Below are 23,994 nucleotides of genomic sequence, written 5' to 3'. Positions count from 1 at the left end.
CCTTTGACGACATGATGCGACAGGAGCATATCTCCCCGCCTTCCTTTGGTTGTTTTTTGTTTTCCTTTCCGGTATTTATTGCGAGCAATGCAATAAATCATGCAGTTGTTAGTTCAGCGCTGTGTGTGTGCGTGTCTTCTTTCTTCGTCCCGTGTAAGCGCGCTGTTTTACGGTGTGAAAAACGTAGCCATACACGAGATTGCGAGGAGAAACGCTTGGAACCACCTAGCTCGGAAACTCGGTTGCCATTAGCCCTGCGAGGCGCTGCAGGTTATGAAGGAACGAAACCTGCATGCAGGATGGCACTTCAGCGCGGCCAAGAATCCGCGGACATGGATGGAAATATTATTTTGGGGCTGGCGAGTTTAATCATTGCGGTCCCTTTCTGGTCTTTTTGCGTAAACTGGGAAATAATGTCTTATACAGAGGCAAAAATTCATCATTGAGTGCTTATAATTGGTACATATGCCGGTCTGTAGATGGTGTTCCTCTCTAGCGCGCGGAGAAGCTAAAATACAGCTCCACCTTGCACCAACACATTTGTATAATTTATTAACGCGGCAGAGCTAATGGCCCGTTCACACTTGTCAAAAATCCTTCGAGCGAAGCAGATTCGGCCGCCTTTGACGCTGACTAGGGCGGAAATTAGCACGGCGACAAACATGGCGGCGCCCTTCGAAGCAGGACCCCTCACTTCGGACTAGATTCGTCGCTGCTGCTGCCTTTTTTCTGTGCGTTCATTGGCCAGAAATGCGGCACCGATATTTCGCTTGATCTCACCTCACCTATGAGAAAACAATTAAGTGATAACTTCGCTTTATTTCTTATTTACAGTGAAGATGTTGCCCGCTTTTGCCCGCTACTAGGCTTAAGAGGAGCGCCGGTTTGTTTATAGTAATATTTCCCGTCCATGAAAGTAGATGGCGCCACTAGGCTGAGCTTATTGTTGTGTGTCTCTTCGCATATGCTGAACTAAAAGAGTTAATGTGCCTGCCTTCAACGTGCGTAATCATGCATACCCGTTATGGTTACGTAGACAGCGTCGATTTAATGTCTCTTCTACGTGGCGAGCGGTGACGCGGAAAAGTGCGCTGACATCGCACAGTACACGGGCCTCTGGAATTTCGCCTCCGTCGAAATTCGACCGCCGTGGCCAGGATCCAACCTGCGTCTTTCGGGTCACCAGCAGAGCGCCACAACCATTGAAATGCCTCCGCGGCCACTCCTGTTATGCTGGTTTTTACATATTAATATATCGATACGCTCCGTAAATAACATCGGCGAAAAAAGACCGAAAAGAAGGGTGGGGGATGCAGCGCTCAGAAAATTTCGGGGGATCTTCTGACACCGAAATCCGAGCAGAGATGTTATTAATACGAAAGCGTAGCATTTCTCATCAGGAACGAAACTTGGTAGAGTGGACCAGCATCTGTTGTCCGGCGTCACTCATAGCCTGAGTTGCTTTGGGACGTTAAACTCCAATAAACCAAACCAAACCAAAACCCCTCACTGACGTCACCACTTTCTCACATGACATCATCAGTCGACCATGAGATAGTGGCGCCTACAGAAAAGCAGAATAAATACTCTTCTGATGGTGCGGACAATTGAGTCAAGGACATTGTGATTGATAGGCGAGGGGGAAAGCCATGGGCCACAAAACCATAATAATTCTTGGCGAATAAAGGAGAACCCAGTGTATGCGTTTCCTTACGACTGCATATTAATCAGGCTGTGTGCAATAAGAAATGAAGGAAAATTTAATGAACTTCTCAACAGACCTCACGAAAAGACAATGCTTTAGAATTCTAAGCATCCCAGCAATTTCCAGCATCCTACTTGAACAGAGAAACGGCAGAAGCGTAGCAAGCCATATAAAATTGCTTTTTAAATCTCATAAACCAACAGGTTTTAAACAAGGAGCATGGTCGTTTAATCGGCTCGGCTAAGTTCATTCATTAGAAGTCTAATATGTCCTCAGTTACGTGATTCATTCATAGTGCAATCTCCCGTGACGTTTCCTTCATGGGTTACTACAGATGACCCTGAAGATTGGAGTTAATGTCGTTTCGCGCCTCCCAGTTCTCACAAAATGTCTTCATAAACATTGAAGTAGGTTACGCCGCATGTGATCCATTGCGATCCCATATGTTTGGGAGAAAATAAGAATGAATGAATGAATGAATGAATGAATCCCCTTGATTTGTTGCCAATGTAACTAGTGTTGCTCGAAATTTTTTTCCCGCTGCGTGTCCAGCCATACCCGCCTAAAACCATCGATTCAGGTGCGTTGCGTCTGTACGTGGACACACTGCGCTTAAAGACAGCGTTGAACGCTAGCGGCCTGTTGCCGGACGCCAGTCCCCAGAAGTTCCACGAGGGGTACCTGGCTAGCTACGCGGCGCTCACCGCTAGCAACGTGCCCGACCTTCAGACCAACGCCGGCGCTGGCGGCGACGCTGGCCTCTCGAAGGACGGGAAGAAGTTCTTCTGGGGTTTCCCGCTCGACCAGCTGTTCTTCTACCTGTTGTGCTCCTCTCACTATGGAGCGGCAGGCCCCGAGCTTCGGAAGAAGGTTTGTGCCTAGTATTCACGTCTTCGCTGAGGTCACATTGCGGACCCTAGTGTTCGTTAAACATTAAAGCGAAATTTGTAGGGGATAAGCAACGCCAACCCGCATCGTCATTGTCGTGCTGTACATGTGATGCTGTAGGTGTGATGTAGATGTAGGTGTAGATGTGATCTTCAACTCTTCCGCGTGACAGCCATTTGTCCTCAATATGCTCTCCACCCAATTCATATTTTACCTGCAGTTTTGATCTACGATATTCATAATTTTTTATTACATGCAATCAGCTGATGTCCCCTCCATACACTTTTCCGTTGTCCTATTGTTCATCGTCATTCGGTAACTATACATGCTAAGCTTGAAAATGTGGTTTTCTTCATGTCTAGTATTTTATGCCTACCGCTCAACTTAGCCGCCATAAAAAACAGCTCCTCTTGGCCCCCAAAGTCAATAGGGCGACACCGAGTATTATGCGGAGGTTCCAGAGGAATTTCTGTTATTCCAGCTGTGTTGCGTCTGTCAGCCTGACACCATCATTTGTCGCTATATTCTAAATCTCAAAATGTTATTTACACTGTACGTAGGTTGCCGCACTAAATTTTTTTTCCAAATTTACGTATGCTCTTCCACGGATATATATATAAATGATCCCGGGCATTCTAACAAAATAAAACGATTCTACACGACTTACGCTAGCCATTTGCTAGGGCTTCGTAGGATTCTGAACCATTCTCTAAATCCTAATGTTTGACTGTTCTCATTTATTCTAGTTTACTCCTTCCAAACAGTAGTTTGCTCGCGTGGTTGGCGCCTATTAATGAAATGAGCATCGTTAGGACCGATGCTTATTGCGGCGTATTGCGGCTGCGATACTGTTGGCATTAATTACTTTAGTCCACATGTGATACCCACCCACCGATACACAGTGCATTTCAGTTGGTTCCGATGTTCTCATTCTCAGGTTGCCACCTGCACGTTGGGCAGGCTGTGTGACGTCACAAGGTCCTGTTACTTGTACCGAACAATCGGGGATGTCAGACAGCAGGGAAATTTTTGGTCAGACTGCAACCTAAAAGCTATCCCATTAAAAAACTGTGCGCCCACTTTCACTTGACGCCAGTGAACATCTTAGCGTCTTTCGGTGGACCGTCTAACAGACGCTTTTTTATAGACCGACGGTGAACGGCTTGGGTTGTCGTTCTGGTTCTGGGACATTCCCTACTTCTTCGCGTCCCAGGAGAATAGCGTTTTTTATAGTCGCTGAGGGCTATCAGCAGCACCCGCTGTATTTACTGTGTGCAGAACACTTTGTATGCCACAAGACTTACGGGTTTATAGAATGCCGTGTTGGATGTTTTGACAGAGGCAAAGCTGCGTGTTCTCCATGTCGATATATACTCGCCTATACACAACAAAAATATACCTTTAGGTCCACATTTTATAGGGCCTTTATTATCTCCCTGACCTTTTTATATAACTGTCAGAAAAGGTTTCCCCTGGCGACGCCATGTTCGACACTGAAAACTAGGAACGTGACTCAAGCACAGAAGTTGTATAAACGCAAACTTTCAGAACCTGCAAATCCGAAGGACATGCGTTCCGATTTCTGCGTGTTACATATGGAGAAGTTTATGCTTCCATGAGTGTGGTAGTGGATAGCGCTTGAGGCACAGACGATGCAAATCTTTTCGAAAATGTAGGAACGGGGCTTCTCATTACTACATTTCATGGAGAAGGCAGCAAAGACGTAAGGAAAGCGGGCCTATAAGAACCTACCGGCTTCATCGTCTGTTTGTTCAGTTTGTCCTTCTAGGCTTTTTATCACTGGCCATTAATCAGACAGCTTCTATCAGCGCGAAACCCAAGCGGACGCTTGGGTGTCCGTGTGACAACATCCAGCACTACAGAAGAACAGAGTATTTAAGAGCGATTGCTGCGTAAAGTGGCACAAAAGAAGCCGCAGCAATTACCTCGCTCTTTGTGGTCACTACAATTGGGTCATGACGACGTGTAATCAAAGGCTTAAAAACGTCCGCAGGCAAATGCCTTCTAGATCGCCTGCTCATTGATTACAATACTCAAACAGAGGAGCGAACCGAAGTTGAGCGGACCGGCGCTACGCGCTCAAAGTTCGACCACTGCCACAAAACATGACAAAGGAGCCTCACCAGGGACGTCGGACCGCACGTGTTGCGGCCCTCAACGAACGCTATGGCTCTCGTTACGGAAGCTTCCACACAGATGGTACGGGCCTACACCACGGGGTCGGTACACGGCCGCGGTCATCCACCAAAACACATACATCCAGGGAATCACTTTCCGCGCCTCAAACATCACACAGGCAGAAGTCGCCATAGCGCTGGCCACTGCAGAACCAGACTAAAGGGTTATATCATCACTGACTCCAGCAGGGAGCTTGTAGAAATTCAGAATAAGGGTGCATTTCTCAGCGCGGCGAGATAATCCTCCACGGATGCCAGTACCGGGTTTGACCGGACACACTTGTCATCTGGGCCCCAGCACATGCGGGACTAGAGGGGAGCGAGTCCTTCTATGCCTCAGCCCGCGCGTTTAACCGTCTGGCATGGCCTCCGCCCCCGCCGCTTGAGGAACCAGAACGCCATCAGGTCCTTACATACAAAGAAATTGCTAACTTGTACAAAACCCGACACAGCCTTCTTCACCCCTCGAAAAAGGGCTAACCAAAACTCAGAAGCGTTGACGCGTTTATACGCCAATACAGTACTGTGCCCGAAATTAGTATACTATTTCAGTCCGGCTTTTAACGGAGAAGGCCCGCACTGCGGGTGCGCCTCTTCGCAAGCGTACTATATGATGTGGGCTTGCTCCTCTGATCCCGCCAACCCCCTTTCCCTTCACCTACCCGAGAAAGCTGCGAGGCTGCCCTGTTCGGCTGCTCTACCTTATAGAGCCAATGCGTTCTCATGGCTGGGGCCCAAGGAAGCACAGGTGTGTCGGACCTGGGACATCTCCTAGCCTTTTCTAAGGGGCTGGCCTTTAAGGCTTGCACCCTCTTTTCTCACACATGCAAATAATATCAAACAAATGTTTTTCACCACCACTACCTTGCCAAAATAAGGGTTGTGGGAAAAGGAAATTTTAAGACTTCTCGATGGAGAGAGCGAGATAACTTTATTGACAAAAAGGATTTGGGACACGGATGTCCCCGCAAGACCCCACTGTTCTATACGTTATGAGTTCATGGTGCTTCATAACGTGGGCGACCCGGCCGGTGGCGATCTGCTGCATGGCCGGGTCCACAGAGCGCAGTAGGACCTCCCACTTTTCCCGACGGGTCGCAGGCTCCAGGGCCCACGGAGGAGAGTCCGCAGGGCATTCAGAGAAAAATGAAGATAGCAAAAGTAATAGTCTTGTTCAAAAGCGGTGACAAAAATAATTTAGATAACTATAGGCCTATATCTATTTTGCCGTCTTTTTGGAAACCGTTGGAAAAAAATCATTCACTCCAGGCTGCTCACTTTCCTCGATAGGCATTCCCTTACTAATTGAGCTGAGTATGGCTTCAGAGCTGGTTTATCAACGGAGGTAGCTATGTTACACCAAAAGGAATTAATACTACGCATCATTGAGAATAAGCTGCTAACTCTAGGTGTTTTTATCGATTTCTCTAAAGCCTTTCCTAATAAATCACACTAATATGTTAGAAAAACTCTTTTGTTATGAAATTCGAGGTATAACAGCTGATTTGTTAAGGAGCTATTTATGAGGAAGGTATCAATCCGTTTGCGTTGACCGAGAATAATCAACTGTCCGCGATATTAAATGTGGCGTTCCCCAAGGCAGTACCCTGGGGCTGCTCTTCTTCATTATATATATATATAAAAGATCTTCCAAACATTAAAAACTCCGCGAATTATATTATGTATGCAGATGACACAAGAATCTTTTTAACAGGAACAGACGCTAATGACATAATAAAGCGTTGAAACATTATTCTGAGTAAACTTAGTGCATGGTCACTCTTTAATTCATTTATAATAAATTGTTCTAAAATAAAAGTTGTCTTATTCCGTCCAAAAACTGTCCCACGTACCTTTGATAAGATGCTGCACATAAATGACTCTGGTATTGAAACTTCTCCTGATGCTAAATCCCTGGGAATGATATTTAATAAATTTATGCTTTGGGACCATCACACTGACTACCTACGCACTAAATTGTGGAAGGCTTTAGGTATGCTAATGAAGTGTATGTTTTTTCTCCCGATCCACCAAAACCGTCTAATATATGTAGCCCTGTTTGAATCACATTTGCGCTACTGCCATTTTGTCTGGGGAAATGGAAGCATGAAGGCAATGTATAAAGAAATAATAATTGAAAAAAGCTCTGCAAGTGATTTCATACCAGCCTTGTGATGCTCACTCATCTCCATTATTCACTAAACTCAATATCGTGAAATTACAGAACCTGTATGACTTTAAGCTACGGTCAACATTTAAATCGGAAATACGTAAAGGCACACATACCCTCACAACATTGGGAAATTTGAAAAGTAACATATATTTGCGCTTAATGCGGCACACAGAACTGTGAAATTTTCAAAGATCTCGCACAAATTATGGATTTCAGATGGTTCAGTTTAGCATTCCACAGATTTTAAATAAATACCACCTCACAATCAGGAAATTACGCTCACTTTTTAAACTTCACTTGCATTCACTTTTTGTATAATGCTTGCCAATACTTCTCTGTTAATTCCAATTTCTTATGTAATCGATTTGTTTGCATTTGATGTCTATTGTTTGCAACCTAACTTCGCAGTCGGGATATTTGTTGCCTTCATCTGTGCTACCTACCTTTGTCAAAGCGTCCGCTGTCAGTTATTGGGAGGTGGGGCTAGCCAAGCTACTAATGTGTAGCTTTTTTCCTACCTTCCCTACCACGTCTCATGCATCAATTTTTGCTTTGCGGTAAAATAAACTTCAAATGCGGGTTAGTGTTTGTAAGTGTAGTGTGGAGGTAGGTGCACTGGGTAAGGGATGAGGTGTATGCCCCCGCCTGGATGCGGAAGAGCAAAGAGGAGGAGGGAAGGGTGAAGGTCTGAAGGTGGTGCCATAATATTTCGTGGTAATTGTCAAGGAATTAATGGGATGGGGGATATCGCTGGCGCTCGGCGCGATCTGCCTCAGTCAGCTCGCTGAAGGAATGCTAGCACTCCCAAGAAGAGCCCGATTTTTAATTCGCCATCTCTCCTTGCAAAGCTGCCTCGTTCACGTATCCAAATGAATTAGAGTAGTCGGACTCTTCACGCACAACCAACGACGCTGCGACACAACACTCGCCAAGCTCCCGCAGGTGAGGGACCAGGCTTCCCGCATGGTCCACCGGGTTTCCAACAAGCGCGATGGGTTTCGATGCAAAGACACCTTGCGGCTGACGAAGACATTCGTGACCAGTCGAATCTTGTATTCGACTTCCTACATCCGCATGCGAAAACAAAATCATGAAACGAGCGCTGGCCCTCGCGGTCTCTACCTCTACCAGCCAGCTAATGGAACTGGGGGTGGTGAACACTTTTACGGAGTTTCAGGAATCCCACCTAAACAACCAATACACTCGTCTCACAAAGACAGGGTCCGATCGCCGCCATCTAGCCCGACATTACATCCAGCCCACCTAATTCAAAGAGGAGAGGTGTTGCCTTCCTGTACACTGGAGACGCGCCCTCCACGTGCTACCCCTCCCCACCAACATGTCCAAAAAGGACCACATGGGCAGGCACCTGGCGTGGTCGGAAGCCTTAGACCGTCGCTTTGGGAGCAAACCAGGAGTATTCTACATGGACGCCTCGGTCCCAGAGCCCAGGGGACGGCACACGACAGCGATATTCAACGGGGGCAGAACAGTAAATGCCCTTACTTTCAAGGCCCAGTCAGCAATTGACGTAGAAGTGGTTGCCATCGCCCTGGTAGCCTCTGACTCCTCCTCCAAATACATAATCACCGGATAGTGAGGGGCTGGTTGAAACGTCGAGCAAGTGTAGGCTACTCGTCTGGTTTATCGCATCTGCTAAAATTGTTGCCGAGGGTCGGATCCCGCGCACCGATCTCTCGTTTGGGCTCCAGGTCACCAAGGCTTGCACTGAAAAAAGGCAGTAGGCGCCACCCGTGCTCTCTCCCTCCGGAGAATGCCCAAGGGACCCGATGCTGACCAGGACTCCGATTTAAATCTAGTTTACACTTTTAAATTAATATGCGATTATTATCAATGCACGCACCAAAATCTTCCCAGCCCGTGCAAAGGGTTCAGGAAGGCCAACGAGCGGGAACTCCTGCGCCTGCTCGTTTACACGATGCTGTGCCTGGCATCTCTGAAGCATTTCGATCCCCAATTCGACGGGCGGTGCTCCCACTGTGGGGAGTTGTCTGAGACCTACCCCATAGTGTGGGCCTTCCAGCAGAGCCAATCACTATCCGCCATCCCAAACCACATCTGAGAGGACTGGGAGGCGCCTGCACAGCCGCTGTGCCCTCGAGGCCTAAAGGGCCTTAACACAGCGCGCCCGGGCTGCGGAAACCACCAATGGGGTGCCTGAATAGGCATCCCACCTGGTTGTTGTAAGGACTTGACCCTTCTGGTCATGATCCCCAACACCTTTCCCTGTGGTTACATAACTGTCTTCATCTCCCCCTCCCGGTTAAGACCTCGGGCGTGGTCATTGGCCGCTTTGTTGCCTTGGTTCCCAGAGTGAGCAGGCACCCATATCAGCTCCACATGGGGGCGGATACATTAAAGGGGCGAGATTAAGGCTGCGGAATGCGATCTCACGGACGCGCTCTCGTGCAAAATGTAAAGAGTGGAGATTTTGAATCGGTAAGGACACACCAGGCATTAGTGTAAGCACAAGCGCTAGTGCTGCTTCTCCGGAGGATTCCGTGGTGGAGGCATGAAGGCGGAAAGTGGCGATGGGTTGGAGTGTGCAGTTAATGACTGTAAGTGCCGCGTCTTCGCTTAAGCAGGCTACATCCACCTGTACTGCGTCGGCTTCCGAACTGTAGTATTTGGGGGGCGCTTTTGCACGGGCTAAGGCGGGTCGAGCGATGGGTGCAGTGGATGTTCCGTGAATTGTGGCGATGGGTTGGAGTGTGTAGTTCTAGCGACTGCCACTGCCGAGTCTTCGCTTGTGCAGGCTGCGTCCACCAATACGGCGTTCACTTAGAACCTGCAGTATTTGTGGAGAGCTTTTGCACGGGCTATGAGCCGTGCCGAGCGAACGATACGTGGTGTGGGTGTTCCGTGAAGAGTGGCAATGGGTTGAGTAACTAGTTCTAGCGACTGCCTTTGCCGAGTATTCATTTGTGCCGGCTGCTTTAACCATAAGACGTCGACTTCCGAACTGCAGCGTTTGTGGAGAGCTTTGCATGGGCTATGCGGCGGGCAGAGTGAACGGTGGCATGGTTTTTCCGATGGAGGAGTTTTACCAGCAGCTGTGTGTGTACGAGGCGGGCGATTCGTGGTAATTTGGGGTCGGTTGCTAGGCGAGTGTATTCTGCTTCTCTGTGGACCTCTATGAGTTCGTGTGCAGTGCTTCAACTGACGCATGACATCTATGAAGCTCTCGATGGAGACTATGCGCGCCGTGAATTAAGTGAGGCGTCTTAACCGCATTGTTATAAAGCAAATGCGAGAGCATTTAGATTGCCTGCTCTGATGCTTAAAAGGAGTGTCTAATGTTATCTCGATTTCCCCCGCCTAAAACCTGTAGGAACCGGTTTCTTGGTCCTTATATGGTATGCATGAGTCACACCTTTCTTAGATCATTCCCTTACCTTTCATAAGTTACCATCTGGGATTGCATTAATCTGATTAACGACTCCACCATAATGCAGCAACTAATTCACGCTGATTCACCTTAATCTATCTTCTGGGCTGGCCTTCGAAATATAGTTCAAAAGTATCTTCTGGTGGTCTGAATCGTTTAAAACTGCGCGAACAAAAACAAGGACCGAGCAAGAACACACTGCGCTTGTGTGTGTTACTGTGTTCTTGCTCGGTCCTTGTTTTTGTTCGCGCAGTTTTAAAATATTCTGAAATATTTGGCGGTTTCTTGGTACTTTCGCGGGTGCGTTCATTTGCAAATTTTGAAAGTTTGCGGCGCACTATGATTCGCGTAGCGGCGATCAGGTGGTGTTACTGATGTAGCAACTATCTCAATCGCATTCATAGATCGCTGTGAATCCGCGGTCCTTATAACACTACTGGCGCAGTGGTGCAGGCCTTCATAGCTCCCCCACTTCCCCGGCAGGTGGCCTTTGAAGCACCTAAACTCGCAGTTCTCGTGTCGCGCAGCATTTCTTTCCCCGAGCTGCGGTAAGGCTCATGGGAAACGCCAGGGTGGGCAGGTGGCAACTACACTGACTGTATTTGAATTGATTCCATTTGCATATGATACAGGGCATCGGTAGTTCACAAAGCCGTGGGCAGGCTACGACGTGCCATGCTGGCCAGGTTGTGCCGACGTCGCAAGGTCATGAGATCTCTCGACAAATCATTCAAACATTGAAATTTGTCGAAGCTATCTGCTTCCTTTGAGGTCAGGTGACCCTGATGACGTCATCTCTCAAATGACCAATCAGGTAATTTCAAAATTTGTTCTGTTCTCCGACTGCTCTCACTCTGGGTTATACAATTTTGGTGACTTCATAATGGTCACGCCACCCAAAATAACAGGCTTTGTTTACGGAGAGATCGGAAATTTCATGTCAGCCTAAGTGTTAATGCGCTGAAAAAATAGGAGCGAGGAAAAGGAGCGTAAGAAATTGGAAGAGAAAGTTGCGTTGTAGCGGAGGGCAGCAGAATAATTTCCACCACCTTGCATTCTCTAAAGCGCACTGCGCACAGCACGGGGATGCCTTCAGCGCTCGCTCTGCATTCGCCGAAACGGGACCAAGATTTTCCCCGCGTCCTTTCGTAAAAATTAAAAATTGGTTTTGGTTGGTAACCGTTGTTCAGAAAGATGTACTTAGTGGACATTTTGAAATGAAATGAAATCTTTATTTTCCATCAAATACAGATGGGGGGATTGTAGAAAAAAAGCTGTCCTTGGACAGCTTGACGGATCCACAATCCCTTATTTTGGCAGAGTGGCGGCATCACATAACATATTCATGATATGTTCTTGATATCTATGACGAACCCCTGTGTTATTCTCTCGCCTTTCCTCCTCCCAGATTGCCATCTGCAACGTCGCTCTTCCAGCGGTGCAGCGTTTCCGGCGAGCGTTCAAGTGCGGCCCACAGCATCGGCTTGCCACAGAGTTCACCTGGCCCGATATCGGGAGAAATTCAACCGCAGCATTTCAAAGTTCCGATCACGTCCTTGGACCTACCTGAAGAGGAGACCTTCAGATTATTTTCGCATTGTTATTTTTCATGTTTACGAGGACTCCTTAGTCTTCCGTGCCATTCTACTTCTCATCTTTGTGTTTCGTTTGTGACCGTAGTGAGCACTTTTCTTCTCCCAGGTACAACAGTTCCTGATTACGAAAGGGAATTGTTGAGCTGGTTGAGCAGTTATGAGGCATCTGTGAAGTGTGGCAGGTGTAACGAAATGCAGTGCGCATGCGCAAAATTAGCTCTTTTACAAGATGGACCCCAACGGCATTCCTTACCGGTATTTTTGTCCAAAACACTACATTACTGATGCGTGTACCGAAAACTGCTAAAAATACTATACGTTTTTGAGAGCGCAACCATACATTCGCAGTTTCACGAAACGTAAAACTCTTACAGCCGAGTTTATTTTCATAGTCGCCAGCATGCGTGTTGATGATATGCAGCAACCTATTGCAATGAGGCGAACGCGCGTATTTATCACTTTCTGGAATGTAGACGCTGTAAAAAAAATTTTGTATTCTTTTGGCTGTTGGAGTTTTCCGCTTACTGTGCCACTTGCAGAATTTTGGGAGTGTTTTGCCATTAAACATAAGATGGCTTCTCGCATCACAGGACAGTACCTCTGATTTACCCTTGTGTGTTCGTGAGCAGTTCCACAGTAGTTGCAAACCGTCGCTCACTTTTATCATGAATAAAACAGTCCTCGTTATGCAGGTCATGCTCTTCGCAATGTTTTCACCGTTGATAAGCGGTGATCAGTAGTGGCATTGGGGCAATTACAATGAGCTTTGCAACATTCGCTACAGTTAGAGTTCATTGGCTATTCGCTGTTCTCCATCTGATGTCATTGTGTTGCTCTCTCGTTTTTAACTTGTCTTCGTTACTAGCGAGTGGGTATTTTGATTATCGGCGACTGAAAGTCCTGCTACTTCAGAACTGGTTAATAGACAATGATATTTTTCTTGTTAGGATGTTTATAAACATATTAGAGCTTTATGCTTTGATAATGAATAATGCGTGCTGTTCTCTGGTGTTTACTTATGGTGACCAAGCTGGCATTTAGGCCTTCTTTATATTCTGATAGCCTTATACTCCTGATAGGTTTGAGGCTGAGTCGTGTGAACCTCATCACTGTGTGATAACTGTTTACCTGTAGGCCAGCATGAAAAGTTGCGGGCTCTAAAAAATGCTTGGGCCACAAAAGTTGATAAATAGCTTGAAAGAGACAGCTTCCTTTTTTGAATGTAAACCTGCAGCTCACTGACTCCTTTCTAAAATACATAACACGAATGTGGGGCTGCGTAAGCAGAGAACGGTAAAATGTTTCTCATCGTCTTTTCCGCAGGATGCAAGAGAAGGAAGGACCCAATAAGAGCCGCTGCAGAAATTGTTAGTGGTTGTTTGTGCGTGTTGTCACTATCTGTAGTGTTAGTAGAGAGCATTCTTCGATGCTGCCCAGTGCTTTTTCATCTTTGTGTAATGAGTAGTTTTCTTTGTGCTCTCTGCTGTACTCGCAGATGTGGGTGCCTTACGCCATGGAGTTACCGCGGCAGCAATGGGGTGCAAATTTTTGCGGATTTTTTAAATATTTCATTCAATGAAAGAAGACTAGAAATGCAGCGAATTGATTGGTTGTTAGTCTTGTGCCATATAAAAACATTGCCAGAAGTAGTATTCAGACTTACACTTTGCCATTGATGAAATCAACTGCACTGTGCGCTGTGTACAATTGCGATGTGTATTAACATGTAGAATCTGCGGTGTATAAATACGATAGCAAGAAAAGTCACATCGCAGAAATGTCTGCAACGATTCGTGATAAATATCGCTGATTGCTCGAGGACGTGTGGTGTCAAAATAGTAGCGGGAACTTTGAAAAGTTATAGCTGCAACCTGCAACCGTTGCGTTACGTTGGCCGGGGCATTACACGCAGAGAAACATCCAGGGTGTTAAACTGCCATCTCCTCGAGCTGTGGATTAGAAGTTAACTTCAATCCGTGCGCAAAGTCAGTCTGATTGCCACAAAACGCGGACACTTCATATATATGCGAGCCCAGTTTCTAACGCGTGGCCCGTTTAGTGGTAACAGCAAAAAAAAAAAAAATGGCGCATGGAAGCCCCATCTGACGAGCATGCTTCAAGTGATAGAGCAGCGGGAGGTTTGAACTACACTTCCTAACACTGCATGATCGCAGCGCAAAGCAACCTATGAGAGAGCCGACTTCAAGAAAGGCAACACTAACTCATAGTTGTCCTGAAAGAAAACAGTAAATTCAGCTCCTCGCTTTGTTAGGCGCGTTTGTATGTGCAGTGGCGCGACAGAGTATTAACTAAGGCTGAGTGTACTAGCAGCAATTTTAGCGATCAAATAAAATGCCGGAGTTTACAAACGTTTAGATCGTATCTATGAATGGATCATTGGAAACATGTCATAGGAAAAGCATAGGATTGAAAAGGAAAAGAAACTTTTGGGCAGCTAGACCGAAACACAAGCGCAACAGGAAAAAACTGAGTCGGCCGGGAATCGAACCCGGGTCAACTGCTTGGAAGGCAGCTGTGCTAACCACTATACCACCGACGAACTTTTGTTTTGCCTTTAACGACGAGGGGGGCGTTCGTCGCCGGCGTACTTCTGTTCGGGGGTGACACGGTATTTTCTTGGGCAGGAGCCATACGGGGAGAAGGGAGGAGGTCAGCCTCAGCCGCCGGGCAGTGGGCTTAAAACAGGTCTTGCGGAAGAGAATGCTTCTATGCCGGCGTCCAGACGGAGCCACAGAATACCGTGCGTACAGCCGGCTGAAGTCAGACGAATGCGGTGCCACGCATGGCTCTTCTTAAAGATCCCAAGCTTCGATTTTCCCTCCATTGATCTGCAAGTTTTCGAAATGCTCACTGCGTTGCTGGGATGTTACGTCAGTTCTGAGGTCTGAAAAACGCTCTTCCACTGCCAAATCAAGATCACGAACCTGAACTTCTTATACTCCGTTTCATACATCATGTGCAACGCTGTGAAGGCTACGGAAGTAGTCCACAGAAAAAAATAAAGAGAAGTGTATCACTCCGCGTTGTTTTGTGGCCGTGTGGTCTAACGCGTTGCTCCGGGGAGTCGCCAGGCAGTGGGGGTGCGTGGGTTCAAATCCCCGGTGGTGAAACTTTTTTTTTCGCACATTTTTTTTTTCATCGCAAGTTGAATATCGCGTGACTTGAATGAGAAAACTCGTTTTGTTCAGAATCGCTTGAGTATTATGGCGTGTTCTGAAATGAACTGCACGCATCTGTTCATTTGATGCATACCGCGTTAATGTGAGCCGTCCGAAATTCGTTGTCAATGAGCTCGCACCGGGTTTTGGTCACCAGTAGCGGTTTTCTTCCCGATTCTGCAGCATTGTGACTATACTTTTTAGATGCAAGCGAGGCTTCTGCGAAATATGACGTTCATTCGTCGGGTTTAATTAATTAGCACAGTGCTGAGTGCTCCGCCGTGGCCCGAATAACAAGTGGCCGTCTGTAACTTTCGGGTCAAATTATTCTTACACACACCACCTCGATATGGCCTGTTTTCCCGTGTTAAGTGTTAAATTTAGAACGTAGTGCTGATTCACACAGTGAGAGAAAATAGTACTGCCTCAAGAGTCAGATTCGTTGTCGTGCGCAAATGTACATGAAGGCAATACAGAGGCAAGAAAGCTTGTCTCGATTTCCCTACTCTCCTAGAAGAGCAGATGCTGGTCAGGCAGGATTTTCATGCAGTCAGGTAAAAGAGTTCCAAGCTGTGGGAGCGTCAAGTAAGAATGCAGAAAAAGTTGTACAACGCTAGGTAAAAATATTTCGAAAGAGCAAACAATAAATGAGACAGGACAATAAAAAATGCTGACCCTGCAGTGTTTGTGAGAAACTGTTTATTCTGGAAACAACCAGTGGTGCTTTTTCAAGAGCCACACTATGATATTGATACATGTATTCGAAGAAGAGACAGAAGTAGTGCATGCGCTAGAAAAGGAAGAAGTTAGTTGGCTCTCTCGCGCGCGCTCGAACCACTGGGTGACCGCCGCAGGTTTTTCGTCTCTGCGCGGGTGTTCTTTTTGGCGTTGCACGCTACAGTTTGGTGGAGGTGCGGGGTACGCTTCCCGACCTGCAAACTCCGTACAGCGTCACTACGGACCTCACACCGGTTCACCAGCGACCCAGCCGCCATCTCTGCGGAGAGTCGCCTGAATTTGGGCCCCTTCCCCCGCCAACAAGGACGACGCAGCCTCGACCGCCGAGTCCAACTGACATGGCCACTGACACCAGGACCCAGCCGCCGATCCAGCCTCTACCGTCGAGTCCAACTGCCATGGCCGCTGACACCAGGCCCCTGGCGCCGATCCTTTGCCACCCACCGCGAACACCGCCATCTTTTCACGGTGACGTGTTCGAAGACGCTGAGGACTGGCTGGAGACGTTCGAGCGGGTCGCACGCTACAACTGCTGGTGCGACGAGCGCAAGCTGAATAACGTCTACTTTGCCCTGGAAGAGTCTGCTCGGACGTGGTTTGAAAACCACGAGGCTACACTTCCCACCTGGGAGACGTTTGGCCGGAGTCTCCTGGCTACGTTCCCCAACGCTGACCGCCGGGAGAAGGCTGAAGCTGCGCTGCCTCCCGAAATCAGCGCACGAACGAAAGCGTGCGCATGTACACCGAAGACATGGCCCGTCTTTTCAAGCGCGCCGACCCCAACATGACAGAGGAGAAGAAGCTGCGCCATCTCATGCGTGGGGTTAAGCAGGAGCTGTTCGCGGGCCTCGTGCGCAGCCCACCCCGCACGGTGGCGGAATTTCTAACCGAGGCGACCACGATGGAGACGACGCTGCAACAACGGGCCCGCCAGTACAACTGGGACATCAACTGCATGGTGCCCGAAGGCTTTTCGTCGTGTCTCGGCGGCAGTGCAGACACCTTGCGTGAACTAATTCGCTCCGTTGTCCGGGAGGAACTGCAACGGATCCATCTGCCTCAGGTTGCACCTGCGCCGCTGGCAGCGCTGTCCGAAGTTGTCAGGGACGAGGTACGACAGGCTGCGCAGGCACCTCCTGTCCCCGAAGCGCCATCCCGGTTCGATGACCGACCCACGTACGCATCTGTTGTACGTCGCACGACAGGCTACGGTCCCATTGCCCCAACGCCTGGCGTGAGCAACATCGGCACATGTCACGCAAGCGTGCCTGGCTACGGTGTGACCCCGTCGACCTCCGTGAGTAACATCGCCACGTATTCTGCAACCGCATCTGCTACAGCTGGGCCACGCCCTCGCAAGTCGGATTTGTGGCGTACACCGTACCGCAGTCCTCTCTGCTACCACTGTGGGGAGCCTGGTCACCTCTACCGCGCCTGTCCGTACCGCCAAGTGGGCCTTCGCGGTTTCCATCCCGACGCACCCTGCCCTCAGAACGGCGAACGACCGCATGAGATTGCACAGCATCTCTGGGCACGCCAGAACCCTGCCTACTCTGGAAGGCGCGAGTCCCGTTCCCCTTCGCCTCTCCGTTATCGCTCTTCCAGCCCTGGCCGCCAGAGTAGCTCTGCTGGCCGTCGCTCGCCGAGTCCGCGTCGGGAAAACTAACACCAGCGACCTCTGGAGGCAAGGCCGCTGACGTCGGGACGTGTCAAGATCCTCCATCGCGGAACCCTCGAGCCGACGATACCCGGACAGAGATAGGCAGCGACAGTATCAGATACGCTGCATCCGATTTGCGTGTGACAATTGATGGCACTGACATTACCGCGCTGCTCGATACCGGTGCTGATTACTCTGTTATGAGCCGTGCCTTCGCTGGAGAACTTAAGAAGGTTCTGACACCGTGGACGGGGACCCACATTCGCACCGCTGGTGGCCACCTAATTTCCCCTGTGGGCAAGTGCACGGCTAGAGTTGGGATTAGTGGTTTTACGTACGTTGGTGAATTTGTCGTACTCCCCGAGTGTTCCAGAGACTTGATTCTGGGGATCGACTTCCTGCAGTCGAACGGCGCTGTGATTGACTTTCAGGAGGCACGTGTCACGTTCTCGACCAAACAGGCCGTGGCGCGCTTTGACTCCCGCGATCCCTGCAGCAACGCTCTGCGCATTGTCGAGAACGACGTCACGGTGCCGCCGCGGTGCAGTGTTCTGGTGCTCGTGCAGAACGACCTCTTTCATGACTACGAGGGCCTAGCGGACAGCCATAGTCCACTGCTGCTTAAGCGGGGACTTGCCGTTGCAAGAGGTCTCGTCCAACTACGTGACGGCCGCACCCACGTCCTCCTGACTAACTTTGCCAACGAATATCAGCACCTGGCCAAAGGCATGGCTATTGCCTTCCTCCACGACGTTGCTGAGGTTCCAGGTTTGTGCACCGTGAGAGGACCCTCTCCGGAGTATGCTGGCCCACATCACGTTCTTCAGTCAGTCAGAATAAATCCTGCCTTGCCGTCGGTTCAGAGGGATCTTCTGTCGGCCCTCTTGGCAGAATTTGCGGACTGTTTCGCTACGTGCTCGAAGGTCGGCCGAACTCCACTCGCCAAGCATCGTATCATCACTGACGAGACTACGCGACCCGTCTGCCAGCGCCCATATCGTGTTTCCCCGGTGGAGAGAGAAGCCATTCAGAATCAGGTTGCCGAGATGCTTGCAGACGATGTCATTCAGCCGTCCACCAGTCCGTGGGCATCGCCTGTGGTTCTTGTCAAAAAGAAGGACAATACTCTGCGTTTCTGCGTGGACTACAGGAAACTTAACAGCGTGACCAAAAAGGACGTTTACCCGCTGCCCAGGATAGATGACGCGCTCGACCGATTGCGGAACGCCAGATACTTCTCGTCATTGGATCTTAAAAGCGGGTACTGGCAAATCGAAGTGGACGAGAGAGACCGGGAGAAGACGGCTTTCGTGACGCCTGACGGCCTCTATGAGTTTAAAGTGCTCCCATTTGGTCTGTGCTCAGCACCGGCTACTTTCCAACGCATGATGGACACTGTCCTCTCCGGCTTGAAATGGCAGTCCTGCCTGGTGTACCTGGACGATGTCGTTATATTTTCGCCCACCTTTGACCAACACTTGGAGCGGTTGCGCATTGTGCTACAAGCGCTCAAATCCGCGCAACTCATCATCAAAGCCGAGAAATGCCATTTTGGCTTTGAGGAACATCGCTTTCTTGGTCACGTTGTCAGCGCACAAGGTGTTCGCCCGGACCCTGACAAGACTGCTGCCGTCTCAGGTTTTCCACGCCCAACTGACAAGAAGGCCGTTCGCCGGTTTTTAGGCCTGTGCTCCTATTATAGGCGCTTTATTCAAGATTTCTCGAAAATCGCGGAACCACTGAACGCACTGACCCGTGACGACACGCCCTTCCTGTGGGGGACCGACGAAGAGGCTGCATTTGTCGAGCTTCGCAGCCGTCTGCAAAGCACTCCGATACTCGGCCATTTCGACGAGCATGCTGCCACGGACATCCACACTGACGCCAGCAATGTTGGCCTTGGTGCAGTACTGATCCAGTGGCAAGACGGTGCAGAACGGGTCATCAGTTATGCTAGTCGGACACTTACGCGCTCCGAGACCAATTATTCTACGACGGAGAAAGAATGTCTTGCAGTGATATGGGCCATCTGCAAGTTCCGACCGTACCTCTACGGACGCCCCTTCCGTGTGGTAAGCGACCACCACTCCTTATGCTGGCTGGCGAGCCTCAAAGACCCCTCAGGACGCTTGGCTAGATGGAGCTTACGCTTGCAAGAATACGACTTGACAGTAGTTTACAAGTCTGGCCGCAAGCATCAGGATGCGGATTGTCTGTCGCGCGCGCCTATCCCAATCAATACCGAAGAAACCACCGATGATTTTCCTTTCCTGGGCTATGTTAGTACCACCCAAATGGCGCAGCTTCAGAGGGCGGACACGGAGTTGGCGCCGCTCATCGATTACCTCGAAGGCAGTGAAGCTCCCATTCCGCGTGTTTTTCTTCGAGGGCTTCACACCTTCACTTTACGGTCTGGTGTTCTCTACAAGCGCAACTTTGCCGACAGCGAAGAAGTGTTCCTACTTGTCGTACCATCACAGCTGCGGTCTGAGATCTTGAGTGCCTGTCATGATGCACCATCCGCCGGCCACCTTGGAGTCAGCCGTACACTCGCGCGGATTAGACAAAAGTATTATTGGCCCAGGTTACTCCCATCGGTGCGGGCCTACGTCAAAACATGCCGTGAATGCCAACGTCGGAAGACTCCTCCATTGAAACCGGCTGGATTTCTTCACCCCGTCGATCCACCGAAGACCCCTTTCCATCAAGTGGGCATGGACCTCCTTGGCCCATTTCCGAAGTCTTCGTCTGGAAAGCGTTGGATAGTCGTTGCGACTGACTACCTCACACGGTACGCTGAGACCACGTCTCTTGCCAAAGGCACTGCTGCTGAATTGGCGCAGTTCTTCGTCCACAACATTGTCTTGCGTCATGGAGCACCCGCCGTTGTTGTTACTGACCGGGGAACTGCTTTCACGGCCCGCTTAACCCAGTCCGTGATGACTCTGACGCACACGAGCCACCGACGTGCTACGGCGTATCACCCGCAGACAAACGGGTTGGTAGAGCGACTCAACCGCACACTAGCCGACATGCTATCAATGTACGTTGACGTCGAGCATCGAACTTGGGACGCCATTCTGCCGTACGTAACGTTTGCGTACAACACCGCCCTGCAGGAAACAACCCCTTTCAGCTTGTCTTCGGTCGCCAGGTGACCACTCCGTTGGATGCTATGTTGCCCGTCGACCCTTACTGCGACTCTGACGTGACATCGACGTAGATACCTTCGTTCAGCGTGCTGAGGAAGCGCGTCAACTGGCCCGCCTGCGCATCCACCGTCAACAGGAGGCTGCCGCCACTAAGTACAACTGTGGACGCCGTTTCGTCAGTTATGCTTCCGGCGACCTTGTGTGGATTTGGATACCTGTTCGTCGCCGCGGGCTCTCTGAAAAGCTGCTGCGCCGATACTTCGGCCCTTACGAAGTAGTGCGCCGCATCAGTGATGTGACTTATGCAGTTGCTCCCGCCCCGACAGCTTGTTCATCGCGCCGGTCGCACCGAACTGAAGTCGTACACGTTGTTCGCATGAAGCCTTACCACGACCGGCTACCTGACTGAACTGCGGTCCACTGCAGCTGTGTTCTACCCTTTCGCTGACTTTTCTCTCCTAGCCGCATCGTGTCGATGCTGCAGAAGAGGGGGGCAGTGATACATGTATTCGAAGAAGAGACAGAAGTAGTGCATGCGCTAGAAGAGGAAGAAGTTAGTTGGCTCTCTCGCGCGCGCTCGAACCACTGGGTGACCGCCGCAGGTTTTTCGTCTCTGCGCGGGTGTTCTTTTTGGCGTTGCACGCTACAATATGTAACATTGCCCATGACGACAATGCTATTGGCCAGAATGTTTGGCAAAAACTTGTCGGTGAACCACTTCTCAAAGTAGTTGCCATCCATCTCAGAGTGGTAGTCAGCGTGGTTTTCCTTTTTTGCTCTGAAGAAGTCAGCAGTGTCTTCAACGAATCCTGTTGGCTCCCACCATGTAAAAGAATCAAACGGGCCCATTTGTTCGAAGGCGCAGCCAAACTTGTTGTTAAACCTTTCAGGAAGGCATCCTGAGATGACTTTACAGTCTTGTCCTGCCAGACGTATTCTTTTGTGTGCCCTGCGTTGACCCAGGTTTCATCTAGGTAGACGATGCACCTGTAAATGCAAAACAACCGAGTACACGAGTCAATGCTTGTAAGTAAACAAACACGTTGCAGCATGTAAGTAGGCAATGCACTGCAACAAACGCACTGCTAACCCCTGTCTCACAAACAGCCGCTCAAGGACACTCGAGAAAAAGAATTATCTCAGCTTGATTGCTCCCTTGTTCGGGCTTATATTTCACGCCCATGCGGCATTTGGTAGCCAGTTTATATTCACTGTATGTTTGCATGGGGCACTTGACTAATTCGGCAACGTTTGAAATCTCTTCCCTCGCGACGACTGCGAACAAAAATTGACAACGTTCGCAGCAGTAGCGCCAGTAACTCGCACCACCGGAGCAACTGGCAGTGTACAGTGGATGTCCATTCGTTCCTACGGCGACGACGAGATGGCACTACCCATTGCAGTGCTGCATTTTTGGCAGTTTTGCTGGTTTTGCTTGGCGCACCAATTGGGATTTAGCGATTTAATCTGACCCATGCAGACACGTGCCCCACCGAAACGTAGCGCAAAACTGGTCGTGAAACATCACCACTACGCAAAAGGTCGGCAAGAGCAACGTGGTTAGGGCGATTTCTTCTAAACGTGTTATCCTGAAGCAACACTCACTGTTCCGACTACGAGGTTGCAAAGCTAACATCAAGCTCTATTTGAAGCCAGTGTAAACGTGCTGCGTAAGAAAATAAGCACGGAACGACATGTACTTGCCCTGTCCTCGGAATTCCTTGATCGCCCGCAGGTATCTGCGACGCCAGGCAATGATGTCACTTCGCTCTATCTGTGCAAGATTCCGTTTTCTTTTATGAAATGTGAATCCGATGTCCTTCATCAACCTCCAAAACGTTGTTTTCTTGAAGTTCGGCAGGTCGTCGTCCTCAATGCCAGCCTTTAGCACACTGCCCAGTGTTGGGACTTCCCTCTTCGCGTACATACTGTGCACTTTCAGACGGATGGCATGGACTGTGAAGCTGTCATTCTTAACTATTCGTGAGCTTGAAATCTTCACGTAGCGAGATCTTTTATTCGGAGACGCCACAAGCCCGCACAGACGCTCCGGCTTGATTTTGGCAACGCTACGGGGAGATACTCCGTTGTCCTCGCTCAGAGCACACAGTACTTCCCGAACAGACTTCTCCAGAAAACGGATCTTGGTGCGGCCGAACACATTCGCAATTACTTGCTTGGCGTGCACGAAACTTCGGGAAAATGCGTACAGGAGAGCTCGCCGCGGCCGCTCAGCTGGACGCCATTTTCTCAAAAGTGAAAGGGAGGCGGACGGAAAGAGTAAACACGGCGGCCAGCGGGGACAGCGAAAACGTGAAATGGAAAAAGACGACAAACGCAAAATACAAAATCACAGATCTCGACTGATTCGCTCGCAATAACATCGTTTTTTGTCACGCTGATGACAAATGTATTATCCACGAAGCCTGTCGGCAATGCATTTGTTATTTTTCGCTCACCACAGGCAACGCACTATTTTCTGTCACGGATGCAGGCTGCGCAAAAAAGAGCGCTAGCTTTGACAGCGTTGCACCTGATGTATGAAACGGAGCATAGTGGCCCTGAAATAAAGACACGGACAGCCAGAAGTGACTGGACCTCCAATGAGATCCATCAAAACAATCCAAATTCAGCAGTTTTTGAAAGGAATAAAAAGAAGTTGTGCGGAGTTTCAAGAAAAACCTGTTATGCAGGCGGGAAGCTCCGTCCTAAACCAAAACTCGGACAGCTCCGCCCCTGAGGTCATACAGGGCCGTAAAATACGCGTTTCCGTGGTGTCTCGCCCTGCACTGGGTTTTAATAGACTCGTTCTTCAAACCGCGGACACTAGGCGGGCTGGGGCCTTACATAGCGACGCCTGGACGGCCTTCTGATGCTTCATTTTTAAGTTCAGCTAGCACAATCTAAGTGCAAAACTTGCGGCTGAGAAGAGGGCAGTGATACACTGAAGCGAATACTAAATGCCTTTGCAGTTCATAGTTTTGTGTCTGTTTTGTGCTCCCTGTGCATGGCGAAACACAAACAACAGGTCTCGGGACTTGTCCCTAACAATTGTGAGACTCAATCTGTGTCACATCTAATAGCCTGTCCTGGAATTGGTGGACTGTTAATTGCGGCACTTGTAGTAAACATAGAGCTTGAAGTATTTGATACACTGTGGTTTCATTCTTAGGACTTCTTAGTTGCGGTCACATGTGATTTAAGACCGATTTCAGAAGACTTTCCGCTGTGCCCTTGCGTCATTTCCAAATATCTCCGAGCAGCACCAACCATCTTGCATATCCCTGGCTATAGAGG

The 23,994-nt window shown here is 49.3% G+C and overlaps 1 non-coding gene and 1 pseudogene across 1 annotated transcript; one reads left to right on the top strand and one right to left on the bottom strand.

Annotated features, from left to right (window-relative positions):
* The window catches only part of LOC149327031 (uncharacterized), a 58,355-nt pseudogene that overhangs the window by 23,356 nt on the left and 11,005 nt on the right, over nucleotides 1–23,994 (top strand).
* TRNAG-UCC (transfer RNA glycine (anticodon UCC)) lies at nucleotides 14,457–14,532 on the bottom strand. The gene has a single exon. It is a non-coding gene; the product is annotated as a tRNA-Gly (tRNA).

This window comes from Amblyomma mixtum, chromosome 10, assembly GCF_055824585.1.
Source record: "Amblyomma mixtum isolate Tamu chromosome 10, ASM5582458v1, whole genome shotgun sequence".
Taxonomy (NCBI): Eukaryota; Metazoa; Arthropoda; class Arachnida; order Ixodida; family Ixodidae; genus Amblyomma; species Amblyomma mixtum.
The sequence above is the reverse complement of the archived record's forward strand: the minus strand, read 5'-3'. Positions and strand labels throughout refer to the sequence as shown.